This window comes from Mytilus californianus, unplaced genomic scaffold, assembly GCF_021869535.1.
Source record: "Mytilus californianus isolate M0D057914Y unplaced genomic scaffold, xbMytCali1.0.p SCAF_10, whole genome shotgun sequence".
In the NCBI taxonomy this organism is placed as follows: domain Eukaryota; kingdom Metazoa; phylum Mollusca; class Bivalvia; order Mytilida; family Mytilidae; genus Mytilus; species Mytilus californianus.
In genome coordinates, this window is record NW_026262582.1 from 3587408 (window position 1) to 3606009 (window position 18602).

Genomic DNA, 18602 nt, shown 5'->3' on the forward strand with positions numbered 1-18602 from the left:
TCGATCCGTCCGTCCACCACACTTAAAATGCTTTGACCAAATGATTCTATTTTTTGTATGTAAGCTTATATTATATGTTACAGCTTAAAGTCAAGTTTGTGGTTCTTGCTGATGGGATGACATCTCAGGCTGGTGTGTGAGTAATTCCCCTAAAAATTTAAAATTGTCTAACAACTTGGAAAGAACAATAGTTATCTTGCCTTACCATTAGCCAGGTTGGGCTATTGTAATCCCATGAATTTCATCATCTGTTAAACTTTCATAATTTGATTATCATGAATATAAGAACTCTGAATAAAATCCAACCAAACGTTGCAGCAATTTTCTTTTCAAGGATCTATGAAAGATTTAAAAATAACCCTCTATCCCAACCCTCCAACCCCAATGCTTCATTATATATTAATTTTGTTTAACCTTCTAAAAAGTCAGCAACACTTAACGATGGTAATTTAGGGTTTTCAGCTTTTATGTATTTTCTTATCTGTTTGGAAACAATTGAGTACATGACTGTAATTACAGATACTCTTATATCGATCCTATGTGTATACTGTAAAACAACTTATTTTCGAGAGCGATTTTTGTTCGCGACTTCCGCGAGTAAAAAACATAATGCGAATTTAAATCGTCGCGAAAAATTTTAAAATGTGATCTCTCCTGATCTAGCTATACCAAGTGCATTGGATAATCGCGACATTAAATTGATGTGAAGTGGGCTAGAAAGGGATAAAAGCGAAATAAAGGATCCGCGAAAATAAGTTGGTTTACAGTATCATTGTTATGTTGGTTGTATCTTGCTATGCGTAACGATTATTAAGTTTAGCCATTCAGGAAAGGATTTTTACAGTTTGTTCTTATGTTGAACTGTTATAACAATTTTCTAAATTAAGGGATGGCTAATCGCTGACATGTATATTAAAATTATAAATAAGACATATTTACAGTGTATAAATATGTATTGCTAAACGTTTCCAAATAACTTGAGGTCCTACATCCTGTCAATATCATGTACTAATATTTTGACAATGCACATTTACATGTTATTATATTTTCAGACCTGGACTGCTTTTGTCATATCTAAATATGATGGATATGAACTGGTTGATACTTTAGACTGAAACAAACATGGTCTTTAATTATTTCTTCTTATTAGATGTGTATTTATTATATTATATAGCTTTCAGAAAAGGATACTAATATTATATAAAATTAAATTAAAACAACACATTATAAATTTCATGCGTTTGAAGGGCTTTTCTGGATTTAACTTTCATTAGGAACGCTCAAAGCCGAATATTTGAAAGACAAGGATGTATAAGGACCGAAAAATTTGAAGAGCTAATAATAAGATAATATGAGGTTTAGTTTTTTTCACAATATATGTAATGTGCTTCTTACCTAAATTGTATCTGTTATGCTAAAAAGTTAATTTAGCCACTATCAGATGTAGGTGGGGCTGAGGACTGACAAGGTTTAAAATACATAACACATCGTTTTTTAACTAAAATTTCACATAAGTAGGCAAATTAGCTTGATAAAAAAGACAATCACAATCACAAGATAGTACGATTAATAGAAAAAAGGTTTATGTTTCGATCCTTGATTTTACTAATGGTTACTCCGAATTAAGCAAAACACAATTGAAAGTCTTTAGGGATTGTTTTGAGAATATTAACCGAAGCTACATTTGATATTCCGTATCCGAAAATTGGTGCAAGATGTACAGATATATTTGTGTCTACTCATACGAAAACTATAATTATTATTTACGTCAATATCCAGTCATAAAATTTGTTTTTCGGGTTGTCAATGTCGTACTTTTTTTTATTTCTCAGAATCTTATCCAGACATAACATACCATCGATATTGTAGAGAATAAGGTGGTAAATACCAATTAACAAGTCAAATGTCACTGTTGAGTCAGGCATTATAAACAGCCAGTGTGTCTTTCAGGTTTTTGATAACTCTTTTACATTTGACGGAACGAGAAGTATCAAGACTGCAAACTCTCAAACGTTCACAATGTCAATCGGTTTACCAGTTACAAATGACATAGGACATCAGAATATGTTAAGCCTTGATACCTTGAGATTTTTTACCATCAATAATGGTTGTATTTCAGGATAGAGCTCGATAGAGGAATCAAGGATCACAAACACAGTGTGTAATATAATAAATACTATTACAAACAGTACTTTGTTTAAGGAACATCTTTAAAATACCTTATACGTCTGATTCATTTAGTGATATATCTCTGTAAATCAATATCGATTTTTTTTTCAACGATTGGTAAATAACAATTGGTGTCGAACTAACATTGTTTGGCTGACAAAACAACAATGAGCAGAAGAGATTGAAGTTAATGGTTGACTTGAACTATACACATGATATATGACAACATTAGACACTGGTCATTTTATTTCAAATAAAAAAAGAACGGTAAAATGTTTACGTTTGTTATTTTTTTCAGGATAGAACACAACCATTGACGAATCTCCTGTCTTGTAACAGGCGCATGGTTTATCGTGAATACTTAAAAACAGATGCAACATACAATAACAAACAATAAAAACTAATATAGGTAAATCATTTTACCCTAACATAAAAATAAATACATAACAACAACAAAAAACACAAGATGAAACTTAAAAAAAATAAAATGTATCAATGAAACAACAAGCAATGGAATTATCTAGCTGGTATGAACTCTTACAATAATAAAACCAATATCTATAGAAGAATTTCTCTGACAATGTGCGACCAGTTTATGACAGAGTCTGTTCTAACCTTAAACATTTACTGGCAGTGTTACTATTGAATAGATTTTTGACGTGTCTACCTTTGAAAAAAGTAAAATCACAAAAATACAGAACTCCGATGAACTGATACTGACATATCATGACAGTGTTATCAGTACAACTGTGTTAAACATATAGATTCCATCACTTCAACAAGTGTATTACGATATTTCTCCATTCGAGACAGTTAAATTTTAATATTTAAAGCGCGAGGCTTGCCGAGCTTTTAAAATAATTAAAATTTAACTGTTGAGAGTGGAGAAATATCGTAATACACGAGTTATAGTGGTGGAATCTGTTTCTCTAATAATTTTTATCTTTCTATTTAAAAGATTTGTAGATAGTTGTGTGCTCTATATGTGACGTCATCAGACATGGTCGCCTTTTTTCAGGACGTCACAATAGAAAATTCAGAAGAAATCAAGAAAATTTAACGTCATAATTAAATTTCGACCAATCGTTTGTGGAGAACAGATATTTCACTAGTGGTGAGAAATATTTTTCTCACACAGCTCAAGAAATGTGAAAATAGCATAAAAATAAGATAAATTTCAATTATCATGAAAAAGGCTACTGTGAAGTTATTTATTACAAAATACGACGAGCCTCTCATGATGACTTTTAAAAGTTTTGGTAACAACAAACACAGACCTACATATACAATGTACTTAAATTCAAATAAAGTGGAAATGATCAGCTACAGCTACAGATCAACTTGCGGCCTTCATCAATGCGCGAAACTTAAACCATTTGATAGACAGCTATAAAAGATTCCGACACGAGAAATGTGACAAAATGCAAACGAGAAAACAAACAACCTAATTTATAACAATTAAATTAACTAAAGCATACAATTTACAAGGTTGAATGTCGTATTGATAACTCGAGTGGTCACTGTAAAACACGTATAGTTCAGTATAGTTTGCCAAAGAGATACATGTAGTCTGTTTAGGGTAATGTGTGGTTTCTTAAGAAATAATTCATGGAAGCCATAGATTTGTTGGAAATTTAGACATGGCCATGGCCGTAATATTCGATTTTTATCCTGATTTTCAACCCGAACAATTGCCATTTTTGATTTACATTTTTTGTTATATGCTACCCTCAAATCCACAGTTCACATTTCGTAACTAATGGGCCGCCATGTTGCCTTGCTGAAATCAGTAAATGCTCGAATAATAATGCAAACGAATAGAAAAAAAAACACCCAACTCTCCATCCAAGTCACCAGTTGTTGGCATGACACGGGTTATGTTCTTCTTATATATGTTATGATGGTATGATACTAAACCCCTAACGGGAAGGATTGTGCCTGATATTCATATGATGAAGACATAATCTTTCAATCAGTTTAATTGAAGTCTGGAGCTGGCATGTCAGTTAACTGCTAGTAGTCTGTTGTTATTTATGTATTAATGTCATTTTGTTTATTTTCTTTGGTTACATCTTCTGACATCAGACTCGGACTTCTCTTGAACTGAATTTTAATGTGCGTATTGTTATGCGTTTACTTTTCTACAATGGCTAGAGGTATAGGGGGAGGGTTGAGATCTCATAAACATGTCTAACCCCGCCGCATTTTTGCGCCTGTCCCAAGTCAGGAGCCTCTAGCCTTTGTTAGTCTTGTATTATTTTTAATTTTAGTTTCTTGTGTACAATTTGGAGTTTAGTATGGCGTTCATTATCACTGAACTAGTATATATATTTGTTTAGGGGCCAGCTGAAGGACGCCTCCGGGTGCGGGAATTTCTCGCTGCATCGAAGACCTGTTGGTGACCTTCTGCTGTTGTCTGTTCTATGGTCGGGTTGTTGTCTCTTTGACACATTCCCCATTTCCATTCTCAATTTTATTTTTTACAGAGTTTGTCTTTAGTGCCGTGTGGAGACAGTAGAGTGCCTCCCCGTGCTTCAGGTTTATGCTCTTATAATATACTAGATTATGGAGTGTGTGTCCGAGCGAGAACTTCTCTAGTTCATTACTTTAGGAATATTTATCAAAAAGTAGTATTTCAATATTCAGCCCCATTCTACTATTTAGTCAGACGTCAGTCGCTACCCTGATATACCCTTTCTTTTTCGGGTAATTAATACGGATAGCGTTTGACATCTTTAGCCGAACAGATTTATCATTTTCACATAATTTAATTCATTGTATGCTGGTTCATATTCTGGACGCCAGTCTTTGCTCCTTTCTAATATAATTCACAAACAAAAAACAAATATGAAGCTTAGAAATGGAAAAATATTAAATACTTAACTCGTTCAAAGGGTATCTACACGTCTCAATCTTCAAAATCGCTTATCTAAAAGTACTACCATCGCTAATATTTTTAACAATAAAAATCGTGGTTACCCTTCTATCGATAAGTGTCATGCCAAAAAATGACTTACCTGTCCCCGTCTTTCCACCAACAATACGGTAAGGTCCACGTTTAATGGTCGCACATTTTCTTTAAATTTTGAAACTGATATAACTTGAAAAACAAACAGTATTATTTATTTACTCACATGAAACAAACCGGGATGCGGTATTCAGTACGTAGGTGAGACTGGACGATATTTATCTAAACGCACTCAAGAACATCTGTATCGTTTTAAAAGACCCAATAAATTCAAAAGTATCATTTATCAACACCTTAAAAAGCACAATCATCCTATTAAATATTTAGCAGTTCAACCTCTAGAAGTAGTAAATAAGCAGCCTGGTGAATCTCATTCAAAGTTTGTACGATCACGGAAAATAATTGAATTAAATTGGATTAAAAAATTACAGACAGTCTACCCTCTCGGTCTTAATGATAATATCATGGGAATTGGTAATATATCAAGAACCGATTCTGTTAACATTTTGGATATAGTTTCTAAAACTGTTCGTAAAAACCGTTCTCATGGTCGTAGAAAAAATCGCAATCAAAGAAAATTTCGGACCAATCATACCAATATTTCGGACCTAATTTCTATTTCAAAAAACAACGGCAGACATTATCTGTTAACAAAGCTCTGTTCATTACCAGTTAATAAGTTAAATAAAATTTTAGAGGATTGCAACACAATTTCATATAGCAGTCCTAAGTATGAAATCGTTCAAATTATAATGGCATATTGTTATTCTAAACTGTTTCCCAAAATTGATCGCCCTGAAGATCATAAAAAACAGTTTATTAAAATAAAGTATGTCAATAAAGGTTTTGATTTTGTAAATATTGCCGGTATTTTTAACGACCATTCTGTTAAAGAACAAATTCCGGGATATTTTGATAATACTGAGCTCCCTCTTATTTGTTATATTTACAAGAAATCTACCCGGAAATTTGTGTTTAATTATAGCCAATTGTGTAAAGATGTTAATATCAGTGAAAATACACCTACTTCATGTAATTGCAGTAATTCCGAATACATTTATGGACCCATTTCCCATGTTATAACAGGAGATCTTAACATCGTTCAAGACCGAGAGTTAAAATCATTCCTCAGTAAAGGACCTAAATATCGTCCTCCGTCAATTATTAATTGGAATGAGTGTCGTAATATCATCCACGACTCACTCCATACTTACTGTTTGAAACTAGATAAAACGGGAAAAAGCTGACAAAAAATCTTTGGACTCTTTTTTTAATTCAGTAATGAACATAGTTGATATACGTATTAATCATTTTAAAGAACATTTTACTCTTAACAATAAACACAATAAACCTATTTCTCGTATCAAACATAAACTAAAAGAACTAGCCAAGGAATTTGTTTTTGTCCCGGCCGATAAAGCTGCTAATAATATTATTATTGTTTGACGTAAATTTTACATTGAGGTTCTGAAAAAAGAAATCACCAATTCACCAACATTCCAACTGACTCCATTTTCAGAAAACGACATCTGTAACAAACATAAACTTTTAGCTACCGCTTTACAAGCAGAACCAAATACAATGAAAGTCCCAACTATGTATTGGCTTCCGAAGCTACACAAAACACCTTACAAATATAGATTCATTTCGTCTTCAAGCCATTGTTCCACTACTAAATTGTCTATTCTTCTTACCAGTACACTTGGTACAATCAAAAACCTGATAATAAATTGTTCAAATAAGGCCTTCGAAAATAGTGGAATTAATTACTTTTGGAGTGTCAAGAACTCGTTGGAAGTACTTGATAAATTACATGCATATATTGGTGATTTTGAATCTGTTCAAAGTTTTGATTTTTCTACCCTTATATACCACATTGCCTCACATTCTCATTAAGAAAAAATTCACACACCTAATTAAATGGGCATTTAAAAAGTCAGAATGTGAATATATATGTTCAAACTCTTTTAGGTCATTTTTTAGTAGCAATAAACAAAAAAACCATGTCAATTGGACATGCTTTGATACTATATATGCCCTTGAATTTTTACAAGATAACATTTTTGTTCGCTTTGGAGATTCCGTATATCGTCAGGTTATCGGAATTCCAATGGGGACTAACTGTGCACCACTTATTGCGGACCTTTTTTTGTATTGCTATGAGTTACAATTTATGACAAAAATCAGCAAAGACCCATCGAAACAACATCTGATACACAAATTTAATAATACTTTTAGATATTTGGATGATATTTTGGCTCTCAATAATGACGACTTCAGTATGTATACTAAAGAAATTTATCCTGTTGAACTTACTTTAAATAAAGCTAATACTAACAATGACCACTGTCCTTTCCTCGATCTTGATATCTATATCATTAACGGAAAGCTTAATATTAAAATATATGATAAAAGAGATGATTTTTCATTTCCTATCGTTAATTATCCATTTTTAGATGGTGACGTTCCCTTGTCACCATCTTACGGTGTTTATATATCTCAACTTGTACGATTCGCTCGTGTATGTAACAATGTTTTAGATTTTAACGAGAGAAATTTATGTATTACTGAAAAATTATTACACCAGGGTTTTCGATATCACAAACTAGTCAAAACATTTACTAAATTTTATCATCGGTATAAGGACATCATTCGTAAATATAGCTCAACATGCAGACTTCTTATACGTTCAGGTATTTCACATCCAATTTTTTATGGAAATATTCTTTATAAAGCACAAAAATGTCAGTATTCACCTCTGAAGCTAACAAAACCTTTAAATAGACTTATTAAGAAGGGATATAGTTACGATACTGTTGTCAGGTCATTAAAGATTGCATATTTTGGCGTTAATATTGATTCACTTATAGGGTCTTTGCATCGGCACTAAACACATTTATTTAAAAACCAGTTGTTGACATGACACGGGTTATGTTCTTCTTATATATGTTATGATGGTATGATACTAAACCCCTAACGGGAAGGATTGTGCCTGATATTCATATGATGAAGACATAATCTTTCAATCAGTTTAATTGAAGTCTGAAGCTGGCATGTCAGTTAACTGCTAGTAGTCTGTTGTTATTTATGTATTATTGTCATTTTGTTTATTTTCTTTGGTTACATCTTCTGACATCAGACTCGGACTTCTCTTGAACTGAATTTTAATGTGCGTATTGTTATGCGATTACTTTTCTACATTGGCTAGAGGTATAGGGGGAGGGTTGAGATCTCAAAAACATGTTTAACCCCGCCGCATTTTTGCGCCTGTCCCAAGTCAGGAGCCTCTAGCCTTTGTTAGTCTTGTATTATTTTTAATTTTAGTTTCTTGTGTACAATTTGGAGTTTATTAAGGCGTTCATTATCACTGAACTAGTATATATATTTGTTTAGGGGCCAGCTGAAGGACGCCTCCGGGTGCGGGAATTTCTCGCTGCATTGAAGACCTGTTGGTGACCTTCTGCTGTTGTCTGTTCTATGGTCGGGTTGTTGTCTCTTTGACACATTCCCCATTTCCATTCACAATTTTATTTACAATTTGTAAAAGTAAACCATCATAGGTCAAAGGAGGTCTTCAACACGGAGCCTTGACTCACACCGAACATCAAGCTATAAGGGGCCCCAAAAATGACTAGTGTAAAACCATTCAAACGGGAAAACCAACGGTCTAATCTATATAAAAAACGACAAACGACAAACACTTATGAACCACATCAACAAACGACAACCACTGAATACATGTGTATCAGGTAATAGATTAGCACATAAGATTTGATGTAATCTTTCCTCTAGTAGTATAGAACGAGATTCTGAAATCCCTAATTTAAAGAACTGTCAAAGGTGATTTCACAAGGTTCTATGAACTGTCTATCAAAAATATAAATCGTAAATATAAAACAAAGTTAAAACAAGGTTTGATGAGTACTGTGTAGTAATTTTCATAGTTTATCCTGAATTTTCAGTAATATTTACAAACTCTGTGGATAACATTTTCATTATAGAACAACTGTTTCAATAAATGCATTGTTGTTTTAAGGAAGGTCATCTGTGTGGCCTAGATCTGTTTTCCTTTTAATTCAACAAGCCTGTAAGAAGAAATGGCAATGCCTCAGTCTATAAAGCATGCATTCAATAAAAGAAATAAGTTAACAAACATATAGTAATATGAGATATTTGGAAGGAATAATACAACAGCTCAATGTGATGACTTATGACTACACGTTACCGCTATTTAAAATATGTGCCTGACATTTTAATATTTGGCAAACATACTGTACAACATCAAATGAAATGTAAACGCTTCAAGCCAGGAATATGTCAGTTGTTTTCCTTTCGATTGATGTGGAAAGTAAAAGCACAAAAATACCAAACTCCAAGGAAAATTTAAAACGGAAAGTCCCTAATCAAATGGCAAAATCAAACGCTCAAACTAATGGATAACAACTTTCATATTATTGACTTGGTACAGGCATTTTATTATATATTAAATGGTGGATTAAACCTGATTTTATAGCTAGCTAAACCTCTCACGTGTGGTTGAGCCTTTTATTTTGCCATCTGATAAGGGACTTTCAAATTTGAATTTCCTTAGAGGTCGGTATTTTTGTTGTTCTACATTTTTCACAATATATGGAATAGCCAGATGAAGCATGGTGCCAATTAGGAAATAACCTTGTTGCATTCTAAGCTCCGACGGCATCAATTGGTGATTTGATGGTCGCAAATTAAGTTTACTGGCGACGCGTTAGCGGAGCCAGTCAACGGGTATTTGCGACCATCAAATCACCAATCGATGCCGTCGGAGCTTAAAATACAATACTGTTATCTCCATTCTAATAAAACTGACAGAAACAACGTCAAATCATACATTTTAAATCTGTCATAAGTCGTCTGCGCTTGCGAATTGATGCCGTGAATATTAGTGACGTTATCCAATTAAAATGAACGGTACAAACTATGTTGCATTAGAATGACTGGTATTTCCTTAGCAAAATACTACAAAAATGGGTTGCGGAATGACTAACGACAAGCTGGACAGACAAATATCTTTAGAAGCCATGTTATAGATATAATACAACATGTTCAACAGGTGTAATCAAAATAAAAAGTCTAAGTAGGACTGACATCACAAAAGAAAAAGGCAAATGCCATAAAGCCTGAAAATAAACCTTCTCAATTTAATAAAACGTGGTTCTGGCGATCATTATTTGGTATTTGAATTGATTGGGCAAAAGAATATAAACATCTATGGTGTACACACTCTGGTTATTAAGTTTACTACAGATGAAAAACAAATCTTACTTTTTTCACAAATAAAACGCTTTCCATCTGTACATGGGTCATCATTCCATTTCAAGTTATATTTAAGTTTCATTTGAAGGCAATGTTCGTCTCCGTTCGAATTGCTTGGTTGGTTGACATTCCAGTCATTAAAGGTGATATCAGTCTGACTAGTGGACCATATCCAATCGCCTTCTTTTTCTTTGTCTGTTCCGCCTAACCAGAAGGCTGTCAATGAAACTTTATTTTAATAAACATATCCAAAATAAATATTGTGTGCATGACTATTAAGGTAAACAATTTCTTAGTCTTAAATCTATATTTAAAAACAAATGTATGAAACCTAGAATTACAAATTAATAGTGAGATTAGATTAATTTGCAAAAATAGATCGTTGGTGATACAGGAATTTATTCATACGAACAAGGTGTTGCAGTTAGTAACATCTGGATATAAAAAAAAACTAATGATCAGTTTGTACACTTCCGGAGCACATCACTTCAGTTCTTTGGTGGGGTTCGTGTTGCTTAGTCTTTTTTCTATAAGTTTTGTGTACTATTGTTTGTCTGTTTATAGATATTAGAAGATGTGGTATGAGTGCCAATGAGACAACTCTCCATCCAAGTCACAATTTGTAAAAGAAAAACCATTATAGGTCAAAGGACGGTCTTCAACACGGATCCTTGGCTCACACTAAACAGCAATCTCTAAACGGCCCCCAAAATGACTAGTGTAAAACCATTCAAACGAGAAAACTAATCGATATAAAAAGCGAGAAACGAGAAACACTTATGAACCATATCAGCAAACGACAACTACTGAACATCAGGTTCCTGACTTAGGACAGGTGCAAACAAATGCATCGGGTATAAAGGTTTTAATAGGTACCAACCTTCACCCTTACCTGAAACAATAGTGTAACATCCCAACATAGAAAGACACACTATAAAATATCAATTGAAATGGTTTTACTCTATCAAAAGACATATTAACACAGGTGCACATACACTGAACGAATAAATTTGATCTATGACACAATGTATATACAAATTCAATAAAATAAGGGGTGAATGAATAAAGGCAACAGTAATATACTGCTGTGATATGTTAAATAATTTCTGAAAGTCAACCATAGCCTTGAACAAAATGCCGCCAAATAGAATAATGTACACAGGTAAATGAAAATAATTTTGTTGTAAGGTATACAGTTTAAATGGAGAACGTAATATTGTTTTACAAAATAGATAATTTTGTTGTTCATAGTACGAGAATAGAAGTGACAATTTATAGTAATACCAAAAATGCTGTTTGTCTTTTTTTTTTAGACATGGTGTTTTCAGTTTATTTTCGATTTATGAGTTTGAATGTCCCTCTGGTATCTTTTGCCCCTCTTTTGTATCTTATTTGAACTATTGCATTTCTCTTGTGCCTACGGATACGTTTAGGCGAGAAAGATGCAACCTTTTTATTTTAATATAAATTGAAAAATAAGAATTTTAAATGTAAAATATGTTATTAGTTATGATTGAATTATATATACATACATGAATCATATCCTGTTGCCTTTGTGTTCAAAAACTCCAGTTCACAACTTGATATTACTTCTACAAGCATACTGCCGTAACTTTCGCAAATAGACTACAATGAATATTATATATCATGGTATCACAATGTTTATTTCCCTTTTCATATTTTAATTGCAAAAAGTCAAGAGTTTATGTATAATTTTTTTTTTTAAATTCTTATAATAAACTTGAAAAAAAATATAAAAATTCTTATTGTTTTTGTTTTCAATATTTATGTTATTTGTGTTTAGAGCACATTGAGGAAAGATGAGTATTTAAGAAGTTTTTTTTTTTTTTTTTTTTTTTTTTTTTTTTTTTTTTTTTTTTTATTCAACAACAATATTGCACATGCTGTTAACAGATTTCTTCACTGGTACAGCTATTTCAGTGGAGATCCCTGTATATTAGTACCTTAAGACCAGGGTATCTTCAGGTATATATTTATAATTTTGTTAGTATGTATATTATATGTCTTTAATACATTGTTTATCATTAATACATTATTTCTCTATTATTTTACTATTATAATTCTGAATATGAACTTTATATATATAGTAAAAAAACAGTTTTCTTTAATATACAATCAATTGCTACTATCTGATAGATGCTGAGAATAAAACAGAATAACGGGTTATGTTAGCGTGTTCGGAATTTGGTTTGTGGTTTAATATATTTCTCTGTTGTCCGGTATAGATAACGGTTTTTCAGTTGTAGTATTTTTGTGTGGATTAATTGCTTTCACCACGTGTCTCCCAAATATAATTGTATTAGGCACGGAAGGTATGTACACAAAAAAAAAATTGGTCTCATATAGTAAGCATAATTTATATATCTTCCGTATAATCTAAAATTATAGTATATCAATTTGTGGTAGAAATAAGTGGTACTTTCACTTTCAAAACTCATTGAAATTGTAAAATGAAATGATCATCTATCAAACCGTTCTGTTAAATTACATATATAATAACAATATTGACAATAATATAACAATGTTGTCAAATATAAGAATGTATCTTTTCTAGTATCCCTTTTCCTTCAATATTAATATATTTTTTTTGTAATAATAATCCTTTTTTAAATTCTGACCTAAAAACATTATATAGATTGATTTTTTTTGTCCTATATTCTGACAAATAGTGTATTTTGTGTATAGTGAACACAATAACTGTAAGTAAAAAGTTTATTTCATAATAATGTTCATCATTAATTTTATATCCCCAGATTAAATTTTTTTCAGTGAAAATGTGTCTACCAATCTTAGCTATTTCAAATAACTTATATATTTCCCCCCAAAACTCATCTAAAAAGTGGCACGTTACAAAAAAATGTTCATAGTCTTCTGTAAGGTTGCAAAAATTACAGGTAGAGTTATGGCTTATTTTCCATTGTTTTAACAACACTTTGTTTGGAAGAATAAAGTGTAATAGTTTCCATCTGCACATTTTTAATTTATTATCTTTTAAATAGTTATGAATAAATTTTTGCATATATTGAGCTTCACTTTGTATATTTTCACATTTTAATATTCTGTTCCACTTATGATACCCTATTGGAACTTCTTTATCATATTCTATTAAAATTGTATAAATTTTCTTCGAATCTAATTTTTCTAGTTTTTGTTTGCAATTATTTTTTTCACATATATATAGTGAGTTATTTGTTAAAACACTAGTTTTTATTGAACTTTCTTCATTTAATATTTTTAACCATTCTTTTGGAATTGCTTTTCTTAATTTTGAGAATTCAGCTATCCAATTCGATTTATTCTTTAATTTTAAACTTATAATTTTTTCTGAAAAGACTCCATTTTCATCAATAATATCATTTATATGAATGATATTGCTATCTATCCAGTTTTGGAAAAGCAGTGTTTTCTTTTGAAATTTGATCAATTGATTTCCCCAAATGACTTCTTGGCGGATAAGTCTGTAATTATTTGGATGTTTAGTTTTATTATTTTTATTTTTTAACCATACTTTAATCATATCAAGATAAAATTCTGGTAGCTCTTTAGTACCTGGTAGCGAGTATATATTATAAGTATTCATTCTTAAGATAAGTAGATTGCTACCAAATTTATTTAGATAAAATTTTGGTATAACCATCCAATTAAGAAATTTATCAGCAGTTAATCTTTTTATCCAACCTATTTTAATAGATTCTATATATTTATCTATATTTACCATTTTTAATCCGCCATCTAGTTGGTTGAAGCTTAATACAGTGCGTTTAACTTTTTCTGTCTTATTGTTCCATAGAAATTCATATATAATTTTTTTAATTTTATCTAAAGACTCTTTGCCCAAGGTTGAGACTGTAGCCAAATAAGTAATTATAGGAATAACTAAAGATTTAATAACTGTTATTCTTCCTATCATGGTTAAGTTTCTTTTTTTCCAATTAGATATAATTTTTACAGACTTTTCTAGCTGTTTTTCAAAATTTAGTTTAAGACACTCTTCTTTGTTATGCCCAAAATATATCCCCAGACTTTTAACTGGTTTATCTGTAAAGTTAATATTTTCATATTTTTCTTTACAATGTCTTTGTTTCCCTAGCCAAATACCCTCCGTTTTAGATCTGTTAAGTTTTAATCCTGACAGTGAACCAAATGTTTCAATCATGTTAAGAGCTTTTGAAATATCTTGTTTTGATTTGAGAAAAAGAGTGGTGTCATCTGCTAGCTGACTTATTTTTAAAGTATGGGTTTTTCCATCTATCTTGATTTCAAATCCTTTAAGGTTATGGTCTTGCCTAATTTTATAAGCTAGAATCTCCACAGCAATAACAAAAATTATCGCACTACATGGACAGCCTTGACGTATTCCACGATATATACTCATGGGTTTTGAAATCCACCCATTATTTAAAACTGAACTTTTTATGTCAGAATATAAAAGTTTTATCCATCTCATCATGGAATTTTTAAATCCAAATTTTTGTAAAGCAAAGAACATAAAATCCCACTCTAATGAATCGAATGCCTTTGAAAAATCTAAGAATAATAAAGCGCCCTCTATATTAAATTTGTCTGCATAATCTATGACATCTTGAATTTGTCTAATATTATATCCTATATATCTGTTTTTAACATACCCATTTTGATCTCCATGAATAATTTGGGGTAATATTTTGATGATTCTTTGAGCAAGTGAATAAGCAACTAATTTTGTGTCAACATTCAATAATGTTATTGGTCTATAATTGTCTAAACTGAGAGGATCATTTTTTTTATGTAAAAGGGAAATAACTCCTAATTTTTGTGAATTTGTTAACTCCCCTTTATCAAATGAGAAATTAAAAGTTTTGACTGCAAACTCTTTAAGATGTTCCCAAAAAGTTCTATAAAATTCTACACTTAAGCCATCAATTCCTGGGGCTTTATTTAGTTTCATTTTAAATAATGAATCTGTGCATTCTTGAGTGCTTAATAAGCCTTCCATACTATCGCCTTCTTTATCTGTTAGGACATGATCACATTCTGTATTCATAACATAATCTTTTATAAAAATTTTATTGGGATTTGAACTTTTATAAATTTCTTCATAAAATTCCCTTTCAAGATTTAGTATTTCTGTAGGATGTGTATGTATCACCCCCTCTTTGTCCCTGAGTGCTGTTATAGTTTTTCTTGTTTGCCTAGCTTTTTCTAGTCCTAAGAAGAATTTTGTGTTTTTTTCTCCTTCTTCTACCCACTTAATTCTAGATCTTATTTGTGCTCCTTTTGTTTTTGAATCATATAGTTTACCAAGTTTTTCTTCTATAATATTAATTTCCTCTTTAAAAGAGTTAATAACATCCTTTTTACATTTTTTGTTAGTACCCTCATTTAATTTCTTCAATTTGTTTTCTAAAATATGTATTTCTTTTACATTATTTTGTGCTTTTCTTTTGCAGAATGCTATGGTGTGGTCTTTAACCTCAGTTTTAAACAGATCCCACTTGACACCAATATCATTGGTGAGTAATATTTTCTTTTCATATTGTTTGATTAGAATTTTGATAAGGTTTTGATATTCTTCATTTTCTAAAATACTATTATTGATTTTAAAGTATCCTTTACCTTTTTGGTCTGATCGACCTTTTATCTTTATTGAAATTGCCTGATGGTCTGTATGAGTTATAATAGCTGGCCTAATATCAGTAGATTCTATTTTAGTTCTTATTTCAGGACATGTTAAGAAAAAATCTATTCTAGATGCTTCATTTAAATTATTTTTACGTCGCCAAGTAAATTGTATTTCCCTACTATGAAGCTCTCTCCAAATATCATTTAGTTTTTGGGTTTTAATTAAAGATTTAAGGCTAAATACTGGTTTTGTTTGTTTTGATTTTTGTGTTGACATTTTTTTTTGTTATCTATTTTTGTTAAAGTGTCATTCATATCTCCTCCAATTATAACCATTCCTAAACTATTTTTTGTAACTACTTCTTTAACTTTTTTGAAAAAAATATTTCTTTTTTTAGGTATATTTGGTGCATAGACATTTACTAAGGTGTAAATACTGTCTTCAATTTCAACATTTATTAAGAGTAGCCTGCCCTCTTGGTCTTTGGACATATTTATAAATTTGCATTCTAAATCGTTATTAATAAAAGTTGAAACTCCTCTGGACTGTGAGGTTCCAAAGCTATGATATTGTTGACCTTTAATTTCAGAATTTAAGTCTTTCTCTAAATCTTCAGTGAAATGACTTTCCTGAACAAACAAAATATTACATTTTTGATATTTCATCCACAAATATAATCTATGTCTTTTATCTTTTACTCTGAGACCTTGACAATTTAAAGAACATATATGAATTGTTTTTGTCATAAGTTTTTGTTTGTGTTAATATAATATGTCTATTTGAATGTTTATTGAGCCTACCCAACAACATTCTTGTATTCTCCTAGTTCTGATTATTCTTTTAAATGTATACACATATTTCAATAATATACAATATTCATTTTGCATTAATACACAAGTTAAAAATAATACAAACCAGAGATTTTCTAATGAATTTGTTACAGAACATTTGATTAAAATCAAATACACATTATCAGAGACATATGTGTCTCCAACATTATTAGGTCTATTACATTGTGATGCTGTGCAAAAAATAATGCTGTGACATGTCAATTTCAATATTGTAAACAATTGATTTCTTTCATTTCGTAACACCTGTTGTTTTCTATTTTTAGACACCAGACAACGTAGCTGAAGAAACAATAGTAATTGGATCTTATCGTGTAAATTTTGGAATAGTGATTTCGTAAAACTTGGTGTTCTATTAATGGAAATTGAGCTCTGCGTATAAAGAATTGACATGCTTTGAACAGGAAAAAGTAAAAGGATGTAATAGCATATTACTGAACAAAAGGAAAATAGACAATGACAGTTGTGCGAATAAAACGGATAAAACGATGTGAGCTTTTTTGGGTAATAAATTGTAGAGTTCAATATCTGGAACATAAACAAGATTTTACCTGTTGGACACAGAATAGGTACTATTAATAGATTTATTTTTTCCCAAGATTTCTGTTTTCTCTTCTTGGGAGTAATTGTTATAAAATGTTTAAATTTCTGTATAATTATTATATTTTCTTTTCTATAAAAAAATATATTGTACAAACTGCAATTGTTTTGTATAAGATTAATATAATTATAATTAAAGTATTTTAAGTTGACATACTTTTGTATTCTCTTATACATCATTTTGTTTGTTTCAGATTTGACTGATTTATTTTCATCCACATTTGAATGTATGTAATCCTCAATTACATCACACTCATTTTTATTTTTGTTTTTTTTGTTATATAAAAACAGGCTAAATATTACAATTATATACAAATATTTACACTTGTAGTTCATTGTTGATTTATTGTATTAGGTTTATTGGTTTGGTTACATTTCCGTTTACAGCTGGCCCTAAGTTTTTGTCTTTTGAATAGGGACAGCTTCTTTGTGTTTGATTTCTGTTGGCGTGCTGGCATTTCTTTTTCCATTTTTTTTGGCGGCCGGGGTATTGGTATTTTCTGTCTGTCCCTTGAAATATTGCTCAATATTCCCACCGGGTTCTATATTTTTTTTCTTCTTTTTATGTTTTGGCTTTTTTTTTTCAACATTTTCTCCATCATTCACTATTTCTTGATCGCACTGTATTTTATCTTGTAAATGGTTATCACCTGATTGGGCATTTTCTTTAGCATGAATATTACCAAGGACATCACCAGAGTTGGAAGGCTGAGGTGCGTCATGAGCAGGCTGGACTTCAGTGTCTTCTGTGTCGGCATCATTGGCATCTGATTCATCTTCACTAGAGGAGTTGGAAGTGTTTAAATCTTCAGGACAGTCGGCCTGCCTGTGACCAGGTTGTTTGCAATGTAGGCATATCCAATCGTTAGGACATTGCATAGCCTTATGTCCTGTCTGTAAACACTTTCTATTTAAGAAGTTAATGATTCTTTTATTAAGTAAAAGTATTGACCAAAGCACATTTAGTATTAAACGAGGAAGCCCTTCATATTGAAAACGTGCTCACAATCAATGCTTTTTCAAATTCAATTAAATCATAAAAAGAAGCATTCTATTCTTATAATTAGGAAATAATTTTTGGGACTTGAATTTATACTAATTT

General features: G+C 31.0%; 1 long non-coding RNA gene across 2 annotated transcripts; it reads left to right on the forward strand.

Moving 5' to 3' along the window:
* Nucleotides 1-12262: 12262 nt before the first annotated feature.
* On the forward strand, nt 12263-17822 carry LOC127717474 (uncharacterized). Of its 2 annotated transcripts, none has more exons than XR_007989196.1 (3): nt 12263-12415; nt 15880-15942; nt 17167-17822. It is a non-coding gene; the product is annotated as an uncharacterized LOC127717474 (long non-coding RNA). The 2 variants fall into 2 exon arrangements; XR_007989195.1 differs by lacking the exon at nt 12263-12415 and adding an exon at nt 12422-12762.
* Nucleotides 17823-18602: the final 780 nt, after the last annotated feature.